This window comes from Lissotriton helveticus, chromosome 12, assembly GCF_964261635.1.
Source record: "Lissotriton helveticus chromosome 12, aLisHel1.1, whole genome shotgun sequence".
Lineage (NCBI taxonomy): Eukaryota > Metazoa > Chordata > Amphibia > Caudata > Salamandridae > Lissotriton > Lissotriton helveticus.
In genome coordinates, this window is record NC_136073.1 from 88139152 (window position 1) to 88159806 (window position 20655).

Sequence of the window (20655 nt, forward strand, 5' to 3'; positions counted from 1 at the left end):
CACTCCCAAATGATATCGAGGATGATGAGGAATGTACAGACCATGACTGCCTTGATGTGACTGAACTATGCACCAAACCCAGACCCGACATCGTAGATGAGCCACTGACCGACCCAGACGAAATTTTCTTTGTCGATGGCTCATGTGTAAGAGACGAAGTTGGGCAGTTGAGAGCAGCTTATGCTGTTTGTACAATTACTGGAGTTGTGGAAGCTGGGTGCCTGGAAGGAGTACACTCCGCTCAGGTAGCCGAAATTATTGCCTTGACACGTGCTTGTTTGGCAAGCAATCAAATTCGAGTCACCATATACACCGACAGCCAATATGGTTATGGGGTAGTTCATGATTACGGGCAGTTATGGTCTCAAAGAGGCTTCATGACCTCTTCAGGCTCTCCCATTCGCAATGGAGAGTTTGTGCGCCTGTTGTTAGAGGCGTTGCAATGCCCAGCAGGTATCGCAGTTGTAAAGTGCACCGCACATACCAGAAATGAGGACTTCGTTTCAAAAGGCAATAGATATGCTGATGAAGTTGCGCGGTATTGCGCGGAACAAGGGTACTCTTTCACAGAGGTGGAAGTGGGTGGAATAAATGTAAGGACTGAATTAGCCATGATACTGGAAACTGTTGATACTTGGGATGAACTGTCAAACATGCAAGAAAATGCTCCTGATTCTGAAAAAGAAACATGGGAAAAGGCAGGATGTGTAATGGGTGAGTCCCATTTTTGGGTCTCAGCAGACGGCAGAGCAGTGTTGCCCAATGAGATGGTGAGTCCAATGGCTAGACTCATACATGGTCCCGTACACTTAGGGAGAGATGCTATGCTGAGAGTGTTTAGACAGACTTGGTACAATCCTAAGTTTAGAATAGCAGCAGAAGCAGTGTGCCAGCGTTGTGTGACCTGTCAGCAGCTGAATGTAGGAAAAAGAACACCAGTTGCACTGAGCCACATAGGAAGGTCTGGAGGTCCATTCAATAGAATGCAGATAGATTTCATTGAAATGCCAAGGTGCAACCGCCTCCGCTATGTCCTGGTGGTTGTTTGTGTGTTCTCCAGATGGGTTGAGGCATACCCTACACGTAGGTGCGACACCCTCACAGTGGCCAAGTTACTGCTTAGGGAACTCATTCCGCGCTTCGGGGTGCCGGCCTTTTTGGAATCAGATAGGGGAACACATTTTAACAGCGAGCTTGTGAAAATGATTTGTGCAGCTCTGAATATAGATCAGAAGTTGCATTGCAGTTACCGACCAGAAGCCTCAGGAATTGTGGAGCAGATCAATGGCACGATCAAGGCCAGAATAGCCAAAGTTTGTTCCTCAACGACCCTGAGTTGGCCTGACGCCCTGCCATTGGTTCTCATGAGCCTTCGTAGTACCCCAGACAGAAGAACGGGGTTATCACCACATGAGGTGTTAATGGGGAGAGCAATGAGGCTGCCATCTGTCCCAACTACTGCACTGTTAAATATCACAGATGATATGATCCTGGACTATTGTAAGGGGCTGTCTGACGCCATTCGTTCTGTGTCCCTTCAGGTGCAGGCTGCCGAGGTTCCATCGTGCCAGGGCCCGTGCCATGACCTGTACCCTGGGGACTGGGTCCTGGTGAAAAAACATGTGAGAAGAAGCTGTTTGGATATTCGTTGGCGTGGGCCCTTCCAGATCATCCTGATCACGAACACAGCTGTGAAGGTGGGAGGCTTGCCCAATTGGATCCACGCGTCACATACGCGAAGGGTTCCAGCACCTCGGGAAGAAACAGCTCCTCTCTCGGATAGACGTCCAGAAGAGGACCGAGAAGCCATAGAGGGGGCTAGCCAAGCTGTAGAGGTGCCAGCGGAAGCAGGGAACGAGTCTGACCAAGCTGAGGACGGTCAGTACAACAGCGAAACAGACGACGCTACAGAAGGAGAAAGTAGCTGGGAGTACGGGTCAGACACTGACAGGTCTGACCGGGAGCGAGAACAGACAAGAAGACGAAGGAGTAGAAGGGCACGTGGAGAAGCTAATTGGCCGCAAAGAAGGAGCTCTAGCCTGAGGTCAACTCCAGAGGTAACCCTTCCTCCGATATCAGAAGACTCAGACCCGGAAGAAGGTGCTCAGGGCGCTGAAGCACCGGACCGGAGAAGGTCAAGAAGAGTGCGTGTGCCTAACAGAAGATACTCCACACCTGAGTGGACATATCTGGCGACAAATGTCTTTGAAGCAGGAGACAGGGAGGATTCGAGCGGTGGTGGTGTCCAGTTCTGAGCCCATCGTCACCGTGGAAATACGACTGTTGGTACCCGGAGTCGAACAAGAAGGGTCACTAACATTCATGCTCCCCAGACCTCCCCGCCTCAGCAAGTTAAAACACATGTTTCTCTCAGAATTGCAATTCCCCGACTTTGGTACCACGATAACAGCACATGAAGAGCACAATCTTCGTTTGGAAATACTGAACTTTGCTATCGAAGCTGCAGGCACAGGCTTGATAGTAGACTGTTAAAGGACTTTTGTAAATAAAGTAAACAGGAAAAAGAAGATTACCTAGCGCCCAGGAAGCAGAGAATTTTAGGGAACTTCCCTTGAGTTGATGGAGAAGGGCTAGGGTTGTCTTTATTGAACTGTTAAAGGACTTTCGCGAAGAAGGTTGTCAGCTTCCAGTTGTGTGGACTCTAAAGACAAAAGGATTAAAAAGAGACTGTAAAGGAAAAGGAGGAAAAGAACTTTTTGCTAAGATAAGAGAGAGCCACATTGTCTGACGAAATGGAGGCCGGCACCCAGAACCGCAGAGCTAAATGTATAATAGGTACACTAATAGTAGGAGTGATAATATTAATAGCTTTAGTGGTAACAATTTCTTATGTAAAGGGACATGAGGAAGAGGCAAAGGTAACTGATGTGAATTCTGTAGAAACGCTTACACCTACTGTTGCTGGTGAGAAAAGGGAAAACACTCAAGAGAAAGCGTTATTAGCTGCAGAAGCCCGCAGGTTACACGTAGATGAGTCCCAAGGAGACTTTAGGTCAAATGCTTATGCTAAACTCTTATATGAATACGTGGATGCCATGGAGGTTAAGGATTGTTACGTCTGCATGCAGTTGCCGGCGTCTGTAGATGAAGGCATTCGATATCATCACCTCCCGCTGACATATGGCATTACATGTAGCTTATTGCTTAGTATATTTTATGAAAGAGATAGTTTTGAATACTATTTCTCCAATTATGATTCAGTGTTGCCAGAAGTCCCAAATTATAAGCAGATGAACAAATGGGACTACTGGAAGAGTGAAGACAGATTGGCCAAGTTCTTCATTCCTTGGATTACCTTGGATACTTCACATGCCCGTAGGAATAACCTGACATGCAAGGTGTCAGAAGTCGAGAAGAAGTTCATAGGGCAGGTGGATGATCGTTACAGGAGACAAAAGATTTTGAAAAAATCAGGACAATGGAAAACAGATTGGACCGAGGAAGAGAAGGCACACAAGAGAAAGGGTAGTAGTGGTCCAATAGCTTTAGATAAGACGCAGAGAGGAAAGCTATGTCTTCACCGAGCCAAAACGTATTATGAAAATGTATACGTGGGAGAAGTTGACTGTGAACATGCTTTCAATATAGAGTACTATACTAAGGATTTCCTGAAAGGAATGCAAGTGATTCCAAATGTGTATTTTGTATGTGGAAGAAATGCCTATGTGAGACTACCTGACAACTGGTATGGATCATGTTACTTAGCAATTGTCTTCCCCAAAATATATCATGCACAAGATTTAGTGATCATTGAGGGCAAGACATCTTCGAGGGGAAGGAGAGATGTAGGAGATGCAGAAATGGTTGGAGATGTCTATGGAGCTATGTTCCCTCTTTTGGGAGTAATCCTTAATGATGTTAAAATTAGACGGCTGGCAACAGTCGTCGACAGGTTGTCTGCCAGCACTGCTCAGTCCTTAATGCTGGTAGAAGGAGAGATGCAATCGATAAGGGCTATGGTTCTTCAGAACCGTCTTGCGTTAGATGTCCTACTAGCAAAAGAGGGCGGAGTCTGTAAGGCTTTGAAGGTCCAGGAATGCTGCACTTACATTCCAGACAATTCAAAACCCCTTGAAAAAGTTATTAGGAACATAACGGACATTCACAAAGAGATCGAAGATTTGAGTAGAGAAAATGTCTGGGAAAAGGTGGGCCACGGAATGAGTGCAGTTGGAGGGTGGATTTCCACCTTAGGCAAAAGCTTTGTGTGGTATATACTAAAACCTGTCATCATAATATTGATCTGTGGGATCATATTGTGGGGATTGGTGAGGGTATTCAAATGGTACAGAGCAAGAAGGTCAGAAAGGGCCCAAAGAGAACAGCTGCAGAGATTGGCTGTCATACAAGATAATCAGTACAGGAGTCTGAGGGCTCTGGAAGCGCAGAGACAAGTTATGCTACCAATAACTGCAGTTTAAATGTTAGTGATGACCCCGAGAGGTCATCAAAGGGGGGAACTGAGAGAGCGCAAACTGACCTAAATGTATGAGTGCATCACACTTACCTGTAGTAAGCACAAATCATGAGGAGAAATGCCATGAGTGCTAATAGTATCTATAATTATATTCTGAATGTATAGCTAATGTAGAGATTTAAGTAGAAGTGGAACTAATACAGAAATGTGTGACACTATATGATTTTAGTAGATGTGATTATTTCTGAATCCATGTCGTGTAGCTGTTAAAATGTAAGATGGTATGTGGTTAAACGCAGAATGTGGTAGGCCTCAGGGCCAGAGCTAAAAGGGAAGGTGTTTCTTTTCACGACATAGATTGTATTAATGTTTTGGTCATTGCATTAAATGGGCCATGAATTATAGAGATGTTTACTGAATAATAGAATAAGAGTATTAACATGCTTTAATTAATGAAGAAGTTGAATGCTATAATCATGATGAGAAATATTGTAGGCCTGAAATGTTTTAACATTGATTTACACATACATGTCTGGGCCAAGAAATGTTGCAAGCCTTTTTGGAGGTCTATGAGAGTTGGGTTCTTGGCAGCAGATGTCTGTCTGCAAGGAAAGGGGGGATCCAATTATAAATGAATGAATAGAGGTCTGTTCAGTAGACGGCCCAGACATGGAGGAGGGTTCCGGAATGTTTAAGGGGTATCAGCGGGCCGGAGAAGAGTCTGAGAAGCAAGGTCAACTCTAACGTATGAGGCCCAACACAAAGCAGCATGGAAAAAGCCAGAAGCTACACCACGTGAGAGGCGTCTTGCGAGGGGCGTCTCAAATGTTGTTGACTGTTTTGTATTAGGGACAGCACCCCTGGGTGGAGTTAGAGCAGATGCCTGAGGACCCTTTAGAGAGCAGATGGGTAGGCAGAGAGGGGTCATGACTGGAGAACTATAGGTTTTCACCAAGAGACTTAGAGTGAGTGACTTCCCTTGGGGGTCATTCACTGCTGACACCTTTGTTAGGTTGGGTTTTGGATAAGTAGGGATACCATCTAGAGCAGGGTAGGGACAGCCTAACCTGTGCGTTTTCCTCCAACTTAAATGAAGGAGAGATATGCGTCAATGCTGATAGCTTTATTATTCTTAGAACTTGTGTTAGTGATTTCCGTTGCTCGTCTGAGGGCTTTCCGAGAGCACATGTATGTAATTGGACCTGTGTATCTCGTGAATCTCATTCTGAGATGCCTGTATTTGCAGCTTATCATATCTTTACAATAAACTTTTGAAAGCTAGAAGTTGTTTGTGATCTTTGGGAGCAGAGTCCTTTATTGGGTGAACTGGTTTGGTACAGGGGCACTTTCATCCTCCAAGACAGGCAACAAAGGTTCAGTCGACCAGATCGAGGTTTGGATCAATAGTGATGAGGTATCGATCAAAATCTCGCCCTTTCACTACTCAGCCGAAGACTTCTACGCACACTGGCAACATACTTCCTTCAACAAGCACTGACAAGCTGCGGCTACGTCAGAAAGAATACATTAAAAAAAATATTTGCAATGCTTAGGCCTTGCATTAGAAACCAATGGCAGCAATTGTCCTGGCTGCTGGGAAAGTGATAGCGGGCATGGCCCGATGAATGTAAGCAAAGCACATCCCCGTGCTTCAGGTAGGAAAAACTCAACAAAGAAAATAGTACACCTACCGTGTAACAACCAAGTAAAGGGGCCAGTAGCCATGGGAGGTTACAAATGACGACATGGCCCTACTAAGAAGGGACTATTAAGTCTATTAAGGAATCAGATGCCAGCATTTACAAAGGACAAAGACACAATCCAATGAAAAAATAGGGCAGGGGAGTGGGCGAGGCTTCTCTCCTGTACTGAACTACAACAGATCTTCACTAGAGCAGCTCTTGCATGCTGGCTCAGGCTCGACCTAATGAGTGTTAAAGGTTTTTCGGACTTTTACTATCAGAGCCAGCTTAGCCGTGATGCCCCTCCCCCCATGCACAGGACCTCCTCCTCTACAGGTTCCAGCACTGCCAAGCTCCAGCAGCGCCCCTCGTCTCTCCATAGCCCCTCTCCCACACACATTTAATTTGCTTTATAGGGCTACTCATACTGATGTAGGGAGTCAGAGTACTTTTCATCACTCACAAATTATACAGAGACTATGAATGTAATATGTGTGTAAATCAGTCTATAGGAAATGTTACATAAGACAATGAGGGTTACTAGAAGTAGGAATCACAAGTCATGTGTTTAGGGTAGAGGAGCACAAACTCAGGATTTAAATCTACCATAGTAATTGGTATTAGCTTAGCTAATAAGAATCTTTTTCTACCCAAACAAACATTTTTAGTCACATCAGGATAATGAAAGACTAAGAATTGTTTTTTTTCCAACCTATACCACGCTGTTTGCATGTACCTCTTTGAATACCGTTCAATGCTCACGGTGCTATATTCAGTTTGTTAGTTATGACCTGCAAACAACAAAAGAATATATACGACAACAGCAGGATTCCACTGAGCTATCTACATAAAATACAGTTATGTGATCTGCATTGTAAACATTCTTTGCAGCAGTCATATTAACCCTTTGAACTACTTTAGGATTGATAAGTCAAAACAGCGCTAGACAAAACTCATCTCACTCCAGCACGAACATTAATCAACAGAGCTATCTTGACATTTTTATTGTTGCCTTGCAAGACACACAAGGAGCTCTGTGGCAGTGTTTAAAACCCATAAGATACGTTTCAACACACCGCTCCCCAAGTTCAGCGCCAGGTGTAGCTGCACAGGTTGCACTGCCCTAATTCTGGCCCTGCTATTGTGTCACCATGACATTTTTCAGGATGTAATTCATTACAAAAAGGTTTTCAAAATTCAAATGAACTAGCAAAAACTAGGTCCCGATTCCGGTTGCAAATGCTATTTAAGCTTGCAGTCGGGTACAAGAAGAAACAGCTGCGAGTGGTCATCGAAAAGGGGACCACTCATTTGACAAACTCATAAGTAGGGCTCCCGGTTGTATGGTATTTATTTTGAAACATTTCTGTCTGTATTTATCCATATTTCTTTTTTTTGCCATCTTATTGGTATTTACCCAAATTTATTTTGTGTTTTGAGAATACATTTAGTTGCAAAATGATATATTTCCTCATTTAATTAATTGATAACTATGTTATTTAACTGATAAGCATGCACCCATAATTTGATGCCTGTTGCATTTTAGCAAATTAGGCAGCCATGTACCACAAACCACTGCACCCACAAGTAAATATTACCTTTAAATACAGATATATGCTAATATATACAGGTATTTAATAAATATAGACAGTACAGTCTGCTGGTTATGAATGCATGGGTGATGGTCTTTCTTGACTCAGGGGTGTTCATCTGAAGGTCTTTCGGAGGATGCCAAGGGTGTTGAAGCAGCTGGAGGCGACGGTGTTGACATGTCGGTTCATAGAGAGGGAGGATTCAAGTATAATGCCGAGTTTTTGTGCATGGTCTGTGGGGGTCGGAGGGCTGCTGATGACGGTGGGCCACCAGGTGTTGTCCCATGCAGAGGGGGAGGGTCCGAGGACAAGGATCTCTGTCTTCTCCGAGTTGAGCTTCAGGCAGCTGTTGCTCATCCAGGATGCGACATCCTTCATTCCTTCCTGGAAGTTGGGTATAATGGGGTGGGGTCCTTGGTGAGTTAGAGGATGAGCAGGGTGTCGTCGGTGTAGGATACTATGCTGAATCTGGGCTGTCTGACAATGGCGGCAAAGGGGGGCCTTGTAGATTTTGAAGAGCGTGGGGCTGAGCGATGATCCTTGGGGTACTGTGCAGTTGATTTCTGTGGGTTCAGAGAGGAAGGGTGGCAGCCTGATTCTTTGGGTTCTGCTGGTGAGGAACGAGCGGATCCAGTCAAGGGCAGTTCCTTGTACACCGGCATTGTGGAGTCTGACGCTGAGCGTGCGGTGAGGGACGGTGTTGAATGCTGCTGAGAGGTCAAGCAGGATTGGGGCCATGGTGTGTCCTTGGTCGATGAGGGTGTGGATGTTGTTTGTGGCGGTGAATAGTGATGGGTCAGATGTGCCCCCTCCCTGAACACCTTCAGTAAGACCCTCAAGACCCTGCTCTTCGATTAAACAGAGTTGCAGGTCCTGACTCCCCTCAGCGCCTTGAGACCCTCACAGGTGAGTAGTGTGCTTACAATTCCCCTGATTGATTGATTGAGTATGGCGGTCTCAGTGCCATGGTTGCTGCGGGATCTGGATTGGGAGGGGTCGAGGATTGAGTTTTCTTTGGTGAATCTTGTTAGTTGTGTGACAACGATCTCCTCAGTGACTTTTGCTGTGAAGAGGAGGAGGGAGATTGGTGGGTAGTTCTTAAGGTCCGTGGGATCGGCTGAGGGCTTCTTGAGCAGGGGTCTGACTTCTGCGCATTTCCTGTCGTAGGGAAAAATGCTGGTCTTGAAGGTGGCGTTGATGGTGCGTCGTAGTTCTGGAGCGATGGCAGTGGCTGCTCTGTGGTAGATGTGCGGTGGGCAGGGGTCCGTGGGGGCCCCTGAGTGGATGCCTTTCATGGTCAAAGTCGTGTCTGGGGTCCAGGAGAAGATGGTGGGCTGACTGGCGTTGCTGGAGACGGGAGTGGTTTGAGAGTCAGGTGTCTGGTTGTTGAAATTGTCGTAGAGGCTCTTGATTTTCAGATGGAAGCAAGATCCTAGCTTGTTGCAGAGGTCCTGGGAAGGGGTGATGTCCATGGTTTCGCTGGGTGGCTTGGTGAATTTCTGGATGATGCTGAAGAGTTCCCTGGAGTTGCTGGAGTTGGTGAGGATTTTGATATGAATGAAGGTGGTTTTGGTGGTTCTGATTCGTTGGTGGTATTCCTTTATGGCGTTCTTGTAGGTGCTGCGGTCTTCTAACGTTTTGCTGTTTCTCCAGTTCTTCTCAAGATGTCTGCAGGAGCATCTGGTTTCTTGGAAGTCGGTGGTAAACCAGGTGGCCTTCCTGGGGCACTGTCTGTTGTAGTTGTGTAGGGGTGCCAGTGTGTCTGCGCAGTTGGAGATCCATATGTGTAGTTCCCTGGCTCCGAGATTGGTGTCAGTCATGGTGGTGGGAGTGTCACGGTTGAGGGTGAAGTTAAGCTGCTTCTCAGTAACTTTACTCCAGTTCCTTCGCGGAGGTTATGGCGCAGGTTTGGGCAGCTTGGGCTTGACGATGTGGACGTGCTCGCAGTTGTGGTCAGTCCATGGGGTTGTGTGGTGTGGCTGAAGTGGATGTTGTATCCTACTGCAAAGATGGGGTTGAGGGTGTGTCTTGGCTTGTGGGTAGACGTGGTGACAAGCTGTTTCAGTCCGATGTTGGCAAGGTTGTCCAGGAGGGTGGTGGTGTTGGGGTCGCTGGGGTTGTTGAGGTGGAAGTTGAGGTCTCCGATGAGTATGTAGTCCATGGAGGCAGTGGCATGGGGTGCAATGAGGTCTGTGATGGTAGTGGCAAATGGAGCTCGGGCCGGGGGTTCTGTAGGCAAGGGTGCCACAAAGTGTGGGTCTAGGGCTGGTCAGGACCTGGGAATGAAGGTGTTCGGTGGTGGAGAAGGAGTCGCTCATGGTGGAGGTGGAGATTCAGAGAGAGCTCTTGTGTGCGATGACGAGTCCTCCTCCTGGGTGGTTGGGGCGTTCCTTCCTCTGGATCTTTCATCCATCAGGGTTGGCGATGGTGATGTCAAAGGTGGAGGAGGCGTTGGTCCAGGTTTCTGTAAAGAAGGTGACGTCTAGTTAGAGGGTGTCGAGGAGGTCCCAGATCTCTACGGTGTGTCTGTGCAGGGAGTGCACATTGAGGAGGATGCACCTCAGGGCATCGGCGGTTTTGGCGTTTGGTGAGGAGGCAGTGGTCTTGCGGACGGTGGTGAAGGTCTGGCGGCAGTGGCGGTAGGAGAACTCTCCGATGGTGTTGCTTGGTGGGGACCGCTGGCAGTTGTGGCTCCGTCCGGGGTTGAGTGCGAGGAGGGTAGCTGAGTCATAGCGGTGGATGGTCGTTAAGCCAGGGTCCCCGGCGCTGGTTGCGGTCGGGTCTCGGACGGGCGCAGACGGGCTTGCCTTTGGTGCACCCACTGCACACGTCAGCCACGCGGTCCACTGCGCGGCCATGCACTGGTTGTCATTAAATAGGGGACGGGGAGGGAGGCATAGCTGGGAGGCGGGAGCTGGAATCAGTAGGGAGAAGGGGCTGCGGGGAAAGCAGCGGCGCGAGAGGGAGGCAGGAAAAAACAGGCAGAGAGCGCCAAAAAACAACATGAAGGCACAAAAGGCAAAAAACAGAGAGGCACAATAACAACCAGAATGGCACAATAAGGTATAAAACAGAGAGGCAACAGTCGAAATTGAGGGCACAGTAAGGCAAGAGAATTAACTAAAAATGGGCATACTACACTCAGGACTGAGGCTCGAGCCCCTACCTGCACTATGCCCTGCACAGGGCACCGGCACAGCACAGCAGCGGAGCTGCAGCGGGAGAGAGCAAGTCCCTTGCCGTGAGGTCAGAGGTCGTGCTCTTGCGCAGCGGCCACCATTTAATAGGGGAGGGTGTATAGAGGCACAGATGGGAGGCGGGAGCGGAATTCAGCAGGGGGGAGAGGCTGCGGGGTTAGCAGCAGCAGGAGAGGGAGGCAGGAAAAAATGAGCGGAGAGCATGAAAAAATAACAAGAAGGCACAATAGACAAAAAACAGAGAGGCACAATAGAATGGAACAATAAGGTAAAAAACAGAGAGGCAACAGTCGAAATTGAGGGCGCAGTAAGGAAAGAGAATGAACTAAAAATGGTCACAAATCACTCTGGACTGAGGATTGAACCCCTACCTGCGCTAAGCCCTGCACAGGGCAGCGGCACAGCACAGCAGCGGAGCTGCAGCAGAAGAGAGCAGGTCCCTGGCCGTGAGGGATCTGTTTTCCAGAAACCGCAAGGTAGTAAGGAAGAAGGAGACATCGACCCTGGCGTGCCATTAGATGATCCACAGCCTCCTGCACGACTACGCAGCACTGGACCGATCAGATGAAGACAACGACTGAGGACCCGAAGGGGTCCCCCTGTACCCTTGCACGGAGAGGAACCGTGGCGGGTCCACTAACTGTTTTTGACCTTTTTTCTTAAACCCAGGAACAGGTTGGCGACAGGGGAGAGGAGAAGGCGAATTAAAACAGGTGAAGTAAATGTAGTTATTTACTGTATGTATTTGACTAACTTGCCCGTTTCCCATCACGGGTAAAAGGTCAATGGGATAGCTTGCATACTTGATGCCAAAACATTGTTTTCTTGTCTGTAAAAATCAGTTAAAACTGAAAAATGGGAGCCTTCCTCATAAATCACTGAACCAGAACAATTGCCATTTTTTCAGATGTTCATGAGGCAGTTGACAATCAGAGCTAAAGGCAGAGGTAAACACTGAGGCGTGGGCTAGGATTAGACACTGATGTGCATGTCAGGAGTCCATAGCAAAGGTGGTCTCTTCTAGATACACATTTGCCAATTTAAGTTTCCCAAGCTATCTCCTCCCTCTAATCCAGGTTGATAAAATGGTTTGGTTTTAAATGCATGTTTTGAAGATTCATCATACTGTTAATTGTACATTCTAGCTCATGTTGTTTGTACTGAGCTGCGCTTGTATTTTTCTCTGATAAGGCACGACTCTGTTGTTAATGTTCACTACTATAGAAGCCAGTTGCTGCAAACAATTGGTGAAATATGTTCCTACCAAATCTGAGATCGTTTTCAAATCTCTGGACTGGGGCTGATTTATGGCAGCTCCAGGATATGGCATTCTCTGGGGAAAAATCATTCAAACGCAGGTTTTTCCCAAAAAAACCCTCACAAAATAAACTGTAAATATGCAAATTAAATTATCTGACAGAAATACTTTGGCATAACATTCTTTCAAAGTGCCTTTTCTGTTAATGTTCATCTGCAGACGAAGTTTTGTGAAGTTGAACAAACACTGTAGTTTTCACAAAGTGCAAAGTTTATAGGCTTCACAAAACTTCATGTTGGAAATGTTTAATTCAGCGAGTCTTACATTACACCTACAGAAAGTGCTCGAAGTCCATCTGCACTAACAAATCCAGTGACAATATACATGTCTAATCCTTAATAAGATGTGAGGCGGCATGGCTGCTGCTTTAAAAACACAGGGGCATATTATCAAGGGGCTTTAGCTCCGCTTTTTTGGCTTTAAAAGCCAAGAAAGCGGAGATAAAATTATCTCCCAATTACCAAGCTGTCGCTAACACCAGTTAGCGACAGCTAATAGGAGATAGTGACCATCTTGGGCCCCGCTTTGCATGTCAGTGATATTTATCACTAATGACATGCAAAGTGGGCGTGCCAAGATGTTAGCAACTGAAAACAGTCGCTAACATCGCTATCTCCTATTACCAACTTTTGGAGATATTCGCGCTAAGCGCGAATATCTCCAAAAGCTAACACCTGCCCTGAGCAGTTCTTAGCCATGTTAACCAATGGGAGGTGGATAACATGGCTAAGAGCATTTGCTCGATAATGCATGAATATCGCTGACTTTTCAGCGATATTCATGCATTGCGGCCGTTTTTTATCGCATTTGCGATAAACCTTGCTAATAGCAAGGTTTATCTGCGATACAAATCGCCGATTTGCGGCGATAATTTTTGTCTCTAAACAAGTTAGAGACAAAAATTATCTCTATTGGTTGGTAATATGCCCCACAGTTCTCCTTTTCCAGTTCTGCATTTCTACCAATCGCCAACAATGGGCGTTCTAGAATGTTGTTTTGTTTGATGACGGCTGTTTGGGGTTTGAGACCCACTGTGAATCCTTTCAAAAGGCCATCCAAAAAATGATGTCACAGTGTGTCTCAAAGCCCAAACAGACGTCATCAGACAAAGCAAAATTCCAAAACGCTTATTGTTGGTGATTGTTAGAAATGCTGAACAGGGTAAAGGGACAGTTTCTCCCACTCAGGATGGCCCACTTAAGAATGTGTTTGCTTCCCCACAGCATCGGTGTCTTTGTCCTAATTCAAACATCATCTCTTAAACAAGTTCCTGCTCAGCATCCTTGTCACCCAGAAGCCTGATCTAAGAGCTTCCTGAAGCCAACCTATGCCTTCCAATTTCTACATTCCATCAGATAACAAATAAATCATTCAATAATTGGTATTTGATTAACAAAGTTGCTATTTTTGTTATATGGACAAAAATGCGTGTTACACAGAGAGCAGCCTCGGGAGGCGTCGACTGAAGCCACGACTCTCTGATAGCAGGTGTAATTACTGCTAGTAAGGATCGCAGTGGGTAATGAACATCCCTTACTGGGGACCTGGAGCAATTACTCAGCCCTGGCAGCAGGTACTCCGGGGCTTATAAAAGATGCCAACCCAGAGCTGCTGGTGCAGTCACAGGCGGCGCCCAGCTCACCCACGCACGCCGTGAGCAGAGGGGCACAACATTCAGAGCTTCACCCCGGAAGCCCCTGGGAGAGGCTGCCAGAGTGCCCTGAATCCAGCTGAGCCACCCGAGGGTGGACTGGATGCACCGGACAACGGATACAAAGGATACATGGTACGATGCTTACTTCTCGTGGATAACATAAGGAGGGGTTGTCAAAGGGTGTTAGAGCCAAAGGAGGTATGGAGGGTTGGGATATGATGAGATAGTACAGAGAAGCAAATGCATGTCAGATCCCCAGGGGCACCTGAGCAGACACTGAAGGGCCGTCGATCCACTAAGGAAGCAGAAGTTAGAGCTCACTAGATCCACTTGGATATTCTAGAGAAGTTGATATTCTTTTTTTTAAGTTTGATTTTTATTGAAGATTAAATAAGAAAAGGAGGAGGGTAGAAAATAAGAAAAGGAGGAGGGTAGAAAGAGAAGTTGATATTCTAAAGTGCTGGGGCCACTAAAATAATCTAGAGAAGGGGGCGTTCAGTGTGTGCCGGATCCACTGAAATAATCCAGAGAAACAAGTGAAGCATGGAGGCTCCTCAAGGGCTCTTATGATATATTAACACATTTTATAAAGCGTATAGCTACCTCAGTGAGGTGTCCTAGCGCTAGGTACAGGAATCCACAGACGCAGTTACAACACTTAAACTCCCCTAGCTCCCACCCTGAAAGGAGCACAGTAGACACTGGTCTGAGGAACTAAAAGCTAGAGTCGGCTAGATCCACTGATATATTCTAGAGAGGATGAATTTCTGGTGTGCTAGAACTACTGATATATTCTGGGGAGACATGCATTACATTGTCCTGGTTCTGCAGGGGCGCTCATGTATGGCAAACACCGGAGTGTCCTGGATCAACTGAGACATTCTTGGGAAACAGCCATTAGCATGTGCTGTACCCACATGGGTACCGGTATAGAGCAGGCATGGGAAAGACCTGGAGCCATTGTGTCACATCATAGAGGTGAAATTGGAAATTCCAGAATCAATTGACACATGCAGAAGGAAGAGCCGTAGTGGAGGTCCCAGAAGCAGAAGACATTGGGGCATATTTACAAGGGCAGTGCACCACTAGAGTGCCACTTTTTCCGATGCTCCAGTGGTGCAATGCCCTGCTTCATATTTGCAAGGCGGCGCTAAGCCACTTTGCGTGGCTTAACCCCGCCTTGTAAATATGGCCAAACTCGCCGCAGTTTTCTGGGGCAAGGGGGCGTACAATGGTGGTTGTTGCTCTCGGCGTTCCCATGCAACACCCATTGCTTTTTGACGCTGCCCCAAAATTACAAGGATCTGTAAATCTGAGGCAGCTCCAACAACTACCACCTTTGAAAAGGAGGTGTTAGAGTGGCGCAACAAGGTGAAATACTAGTATTTCTCCTCGTTTTTTGCTCTTTCTGTGTGAAGGACGAAAACGCCATTAATGCTTGTTTTTGTGCAGGAAGGTGTCTCCTCCTGCACAAACACAATCATCACAGCAATGCAGGCACCCTTGCAGCATGACGCAAGGGTGCCTGTGCTGGTGCTAGGCAGCTTTTTTTTGTGCTGGCGTGCAGGAAAACAGAGGGGTGTTCCGTATTTTTTGTAAATACTTTGCATCCCTGCATTTTTGAAACTACGCAGCACGGCGCAGCTAAATTCTTTGTAGAGCCGTGCTGCTTCCCCATTTCATTGTAAATAGGCCGCATTGTATGGTTGTGGATTCAAAGATCTTCAGACTCAGACAGGATGAAAGGGCTCTAGGTCTAGTAAAAGCAGTGAGGTCCTCCCCTGCTGGTACAGCCCACATCCCTTGAAGAGGTGAACCAGCCCTTCCTGGGAGGGAGGTGGCGGCTCTGAAGATGTAAGATAAAGTTGTGATTTTCCTTTCCCACTCACTTTGACTCACCATTCAGGCTGCTGTGATCCACCCACAGTAAAGGACCATGGCAAGTGGTCTATTCTTCAAGCCCCAGACTGTGGTGTGAGCTGTTGCATGAGCGACACACCCCAAGCGTTGACCTGGAGCACCGCAGTAACACCGAGGAACACCAGGGAGTATCCAGGGACATCGGGGCAGCATCTGACCCATCCTAGGTGAGGACAAAAAGAGTGTTTCCATTGCACGTGCAACTGGTGTCCAAAAAGAGATGAACACGTGTATGTGATGGTCCTGATAACATATGCTACGATGTTTTGAGTATATGTGTCTTTAAGTAGCAGTACTAATAAGTAAAGCCCCCCTCCTCCGCCGTAGAGACATTGTTGCCACAGTACTCATAAACTGAAGGGCATTGATCAAATCCCTGTGCGATGTTTCAATAAACATTTCAATTCTTTCCAAAGGAGGTTATCAATATTATCTTATTTTGCCTCCTACAGCTTTTCAAAAGAGCCTCCTGGGGTTGTCCTTTGCCCCTGCTCACTATTGCACACTTTTTGGAACGTGTCTCTCATTATAAGGTTATCAAGTACTTGTGCAGGAAAGCACCCAGAAACCTTTGGCGAAGCGCTCGCATCCATCCCGAGGCAGACCTTGATGCTGGTTGGTTGTTGCCAGAGGACAGCAATGACTCGTCTCTGTTTTCGAGCTGCAGTGCCAGTGGCTAGCTAAACAGTTGCTTTGTTAGCTGCCTTAACTTGGGGAATCAAGCTGTCTGGATATTCAGCAGTGAGGTCAAAGCAGGGTCAGTCTGGTACAAAAACATAGGCCTGGAAAGCAACATTAAAGCGGCCCCCATTGGCGACCCAGGTTTCTAAAAAGCGGCCCCCATTTTCCAATCTGACCAGTTTGAGCGTGCAAAGAATAGATGCACTCTATGGGTTTTTTGCAGGCTTATGAACAGTGCTGGAAGGTAGGGGTTACCTGCTGGGAACCAGGTTCCAGCAGCTGTTTTTGGGCTAGATCCCCTGTGAAAGAGGCTGAATTTGTCTTGGTGCCATTTTCGGACACCGGTACATACTTCAGCAGCACCTGCACATTGCCTGCATTCTGTTCAGAGCAGAAACCTGCAGGCATTGATGGGGGTTTCTTATTTTTACTTCCAATCAAAGCTAAAACAAAGGCCTGATTTCAGAGGCCATCAGCTATTCTTTTGTTAACTGTCCTCTTGTCCTCTTGGCTACGAGCGAACTGGAGCCAATGCTAATGCCTAGCTGCCAAGGAAACAAAGGCACACATCTTATCAGTTCACAAGTACTTTAGAGAAACTATGCACTAGAAGCAGCTTTTTGCCTGTTCCACTCCTTATGTAAGAGATGTGCAGACACTGTAAGAATGCAAGATTAATCTGTGTGTATGAGCAATTAAATAGTAACATCTATTTTTAAATTAATTATTTTATAGTGCTACTTATCCCAGTGTATGGCTCAAGAGTGCTTTACCATTGAGAAGTGTGGCTCAATGGTTAGAGCGGCAGAGCCTGATGCAGAGGTCTGGCCCGGACCAGGGTTCAATTCCTGCCTCGGCGGTTCTTGGGCTCAATTTTCTCGGACCTGATAATTCTCGCCTCGGTGCCTATTCTAATCATGGGTCCCACTCTGCAACTCTGGGCAATAGCTTGCTTAATCTCCACAACGGCCCCAACAGCGCTAGGATGCCTGGCTTCACCCTGGGAGTGTCCAGGAGTGGACACTTCACAGGGAAAGACCAGGAAGGGTTCCACAGTGGCATGTGCACAGCGCCTGAGAGATCCCTTCGGGGGTGATTCGGGGCGCTGTATAAATGCACTACATTTACATCTCACACAGACGCACAATTAATCATACACGTGAGTAAATAAATGTCCAGGAAATGTATCCTATGACAAAGAGGGTTCTAAGGTGTAGGAATCACATATTGTCTATGCTTGTAGACATTATATGTTCAACCAATCAATCAGTCAGGATTTATAAAGTGTGGCTAATCACCCGATAGGGTATCCCGGTGCTTGCAGGTCCCATTGCTGTGAGTAAACGGTTGAAAGAAACACAGAGTCAGGATATAAAATATAGCACCGAATGGTGGTTGTCTATACTAAAACATAATCTATGACTTCCCATAAGAACCCTTAATTCCAATCTTAGAGTAAAAACAGACTGAAAAAAAGTATTAAGTATCTAAACCCATGACTTACAGTTTGCATTCAGCTCCTTCATGCCTGTAAACAAATCAGTGTGCTATGTTACAAGGATTGCAACTCAAGAAACTGAAGTAAGAAAAAGATCTCAGTGCCAAATACCTATCACTATAACATACAAATCTGAGCTCTGCATGTTACACGATGTGCCTTTCAGCAGTCGCATTAACCCTCTTTGCTACTTTATGAGTCAAAACTGTGACTGGGTAAAACTCTGAACTCTCCAAGAACTGCATTGACCATCAGAGTTATGTTACTGCCATTTTAATCTACTCAGACTTGCTGGGTATACAAAGATCTCTGCAACAGGCGTCATAACCCAGTAGGATATTTTAAAATACATCCTTTTGTGACCAATTAAGTAAACTAGAATAGATGTACTGTCACCTATGTCCTTATTGTAATTTTGTTGCAGCAGATGGTTTCATAAATAAATGTATAAATTGACTGACTGCTTTTCACCCTCCATTCATTTTGACTCCACCCCTTTAATCTCCCACACCTTGACCCCCAATTCATAGGTTCCCAGAGCAATTTTTGTTTAATTCCAAAACTGCTTCTGAGAGACTGCGTCCAGATGTGTTTGCTGCAGGCATTGCATGAGGCAATGAAGGGGAAATCAACAGAAAAACCAGCCCATCTTGCCATAAAACAGGAACACAAACTGATAAAAAATGGCCCACACACTGACCTGACAGACCAGCCTTTCGGGCACTGCCGGATGGCCCTATAGGCCAGTCCGACCCTGGGTCAAAGTGATGCAAGCAATCATGTGGAGAAGTGTGGCTCAGGGGTTAGAGGCAGCAGACCCGGAAGCAGAGATCGGTCCTGGACCAGGGTTCAATTCCCCGCCTCGGCGGGTCTTAGGCTAAAAATTCCACGGACTCGATAATTCTCGCCCCGGTGCCTCTACGACTCTCGGGTTCACACTCTGCGACTCTGGGCAATAGCTTGCTTAATCTCCACAACGGCCCCTCGCGGCGGGATGCCTGACTTTCACCTTGTGGATACCCTGATATCTCACAGGGGAATACCAGGACGGGTTCCCTAAGCAAGTGCCGGGAAACCCACTGCGGGTAGCTGTGCGCTATATAAGCTCGACTACATTTACATGATATGACATCACCACTGCACTCAACAACCTTTTCTATTTTTATATGCCTTGCATTAATTGAACTCTTTGGGTGTGTTAGCAAGAGTGTTTTACCCAAAAGTGGAAGATACGCTCAATACTTTCAACAGCTGTTTCAGAATTATGTCTGTTATTTAAAATGTCCTCCTGATAATGGAAGATGACCTGTTTCAGTTTGATTTGGTGTTAATGGCACCGCCAGCTCGGCCGATCAGCTCTACCGCAGCCAATTTATGTAGACAGAACATCTGGCAGGATCAGAATGGATCTAATGTCTCCTCTAGAGAGCCTATAAGCAGGTCTATGTTTTGCCGTCACCTTAATTAGAAATAGCCAAGTTTAATGGGACGTTAAACGCCGCGATGTACTGGTTTCTAAGGGCTCCCGGGTTGATCTGTGAAGGCAAATTTTAGCCAGACACAGGAAAATGATTGGCAGATGATTTCGCGTTTTATTACTAAATTATTCCCATTTAATGACAAACTTATAATTAAATTTACATGGAACCCTTAGGGGCATATTATCAAGGACGGCGCTAAAATTATAGCCGGTTTAGCGGCAGAAAACTGCCGCTAAAGCGGCGACAATGGGCTTGATAATATGCCCTTGAGAATTCACACAAGAACATTGTATTGTATTGTATTGTATTGTATTGATGATTTGTAAAGTGCGTTGGCTAACCATGGACCTCTATTGTAATTCTCAAGGGCATATTATCAAGCCCATTATCGCTGCTTTAGCTGCAGTTTTCTGCCGCTAAACCGGAGATAATTTTTAACGCTGTTCTTGATAATATGCCCCTTAGTGATTTTCCTTCAAATCCCACCGCATGCTAATGGTAACGCCCCACCAAATCCATGCAACTCGGAATCCTGGCCATAGGCGGTTATTTAGAGATTGGTGGAGTGGAAAGCTACCACATACCCTTCTGTTGTCCGTTTTGCTTTTCCTCCCTCACCCGCCATCAAAAAGCTTCTAAAAATGTTTTAACCAACTCTTTGCCAGTTCCCTTCCACCTTCCCTCCCGTTGTTCATCTTGCCCCTTCCCTCCCAACCCTCTCTCGTTGTCCTTCTTGTCCACCCCCACTCACCTAAAGGAAAAAAAAAAAACGCTATGCTACCGTCACGGCCAGTGATGATCGTGTCACAGCACTTTTTAAAAACTTTTAACAATGCTGCACAGCAGCCACACTGCTGTATAATATGACAAAAAGGCATTGGCAAAGCCAATAGCTCCTGCATAGACGAGACCTAATGGCTTTGCCAATGCTTATTTGGAAGATGTTTCTGAAAAGCGAAATGATTGAGCCGCTATGCCTTGATTTATGTCAGCGGAATCACTTCAATCTGCCATTGGCAGGCAAAGGGGCTTCTGCGGCAACCTAAACTGATTACAGAGATTTAAATGACCGCCTACCTTTGTTAAAAAAAATATCTTTATTTATGTTGTGTGTTTGCTTCTTTCTAGTGCTCTGAAGTGGCCAACAAGACGATGTGGCGTTATATAAAACACAAAACAAATAACTACATTTAA

The 20655-nt window shown here is 46.3% G+C and overlaps 1 protein-coding gene across 1 annotated transcript in view; it reads left to right on the forward strand.

Moving 5' to 3' along the window:
• The window catches only part of LOC144797896 (vomeronasal type-2 receptor 1-like), a 151502-nt gene that overhangs the window by 47997 nt on the left and 82850 nt on the right, over nt 1–20655 (forward strand). The window lies entirely within an intron of this gene.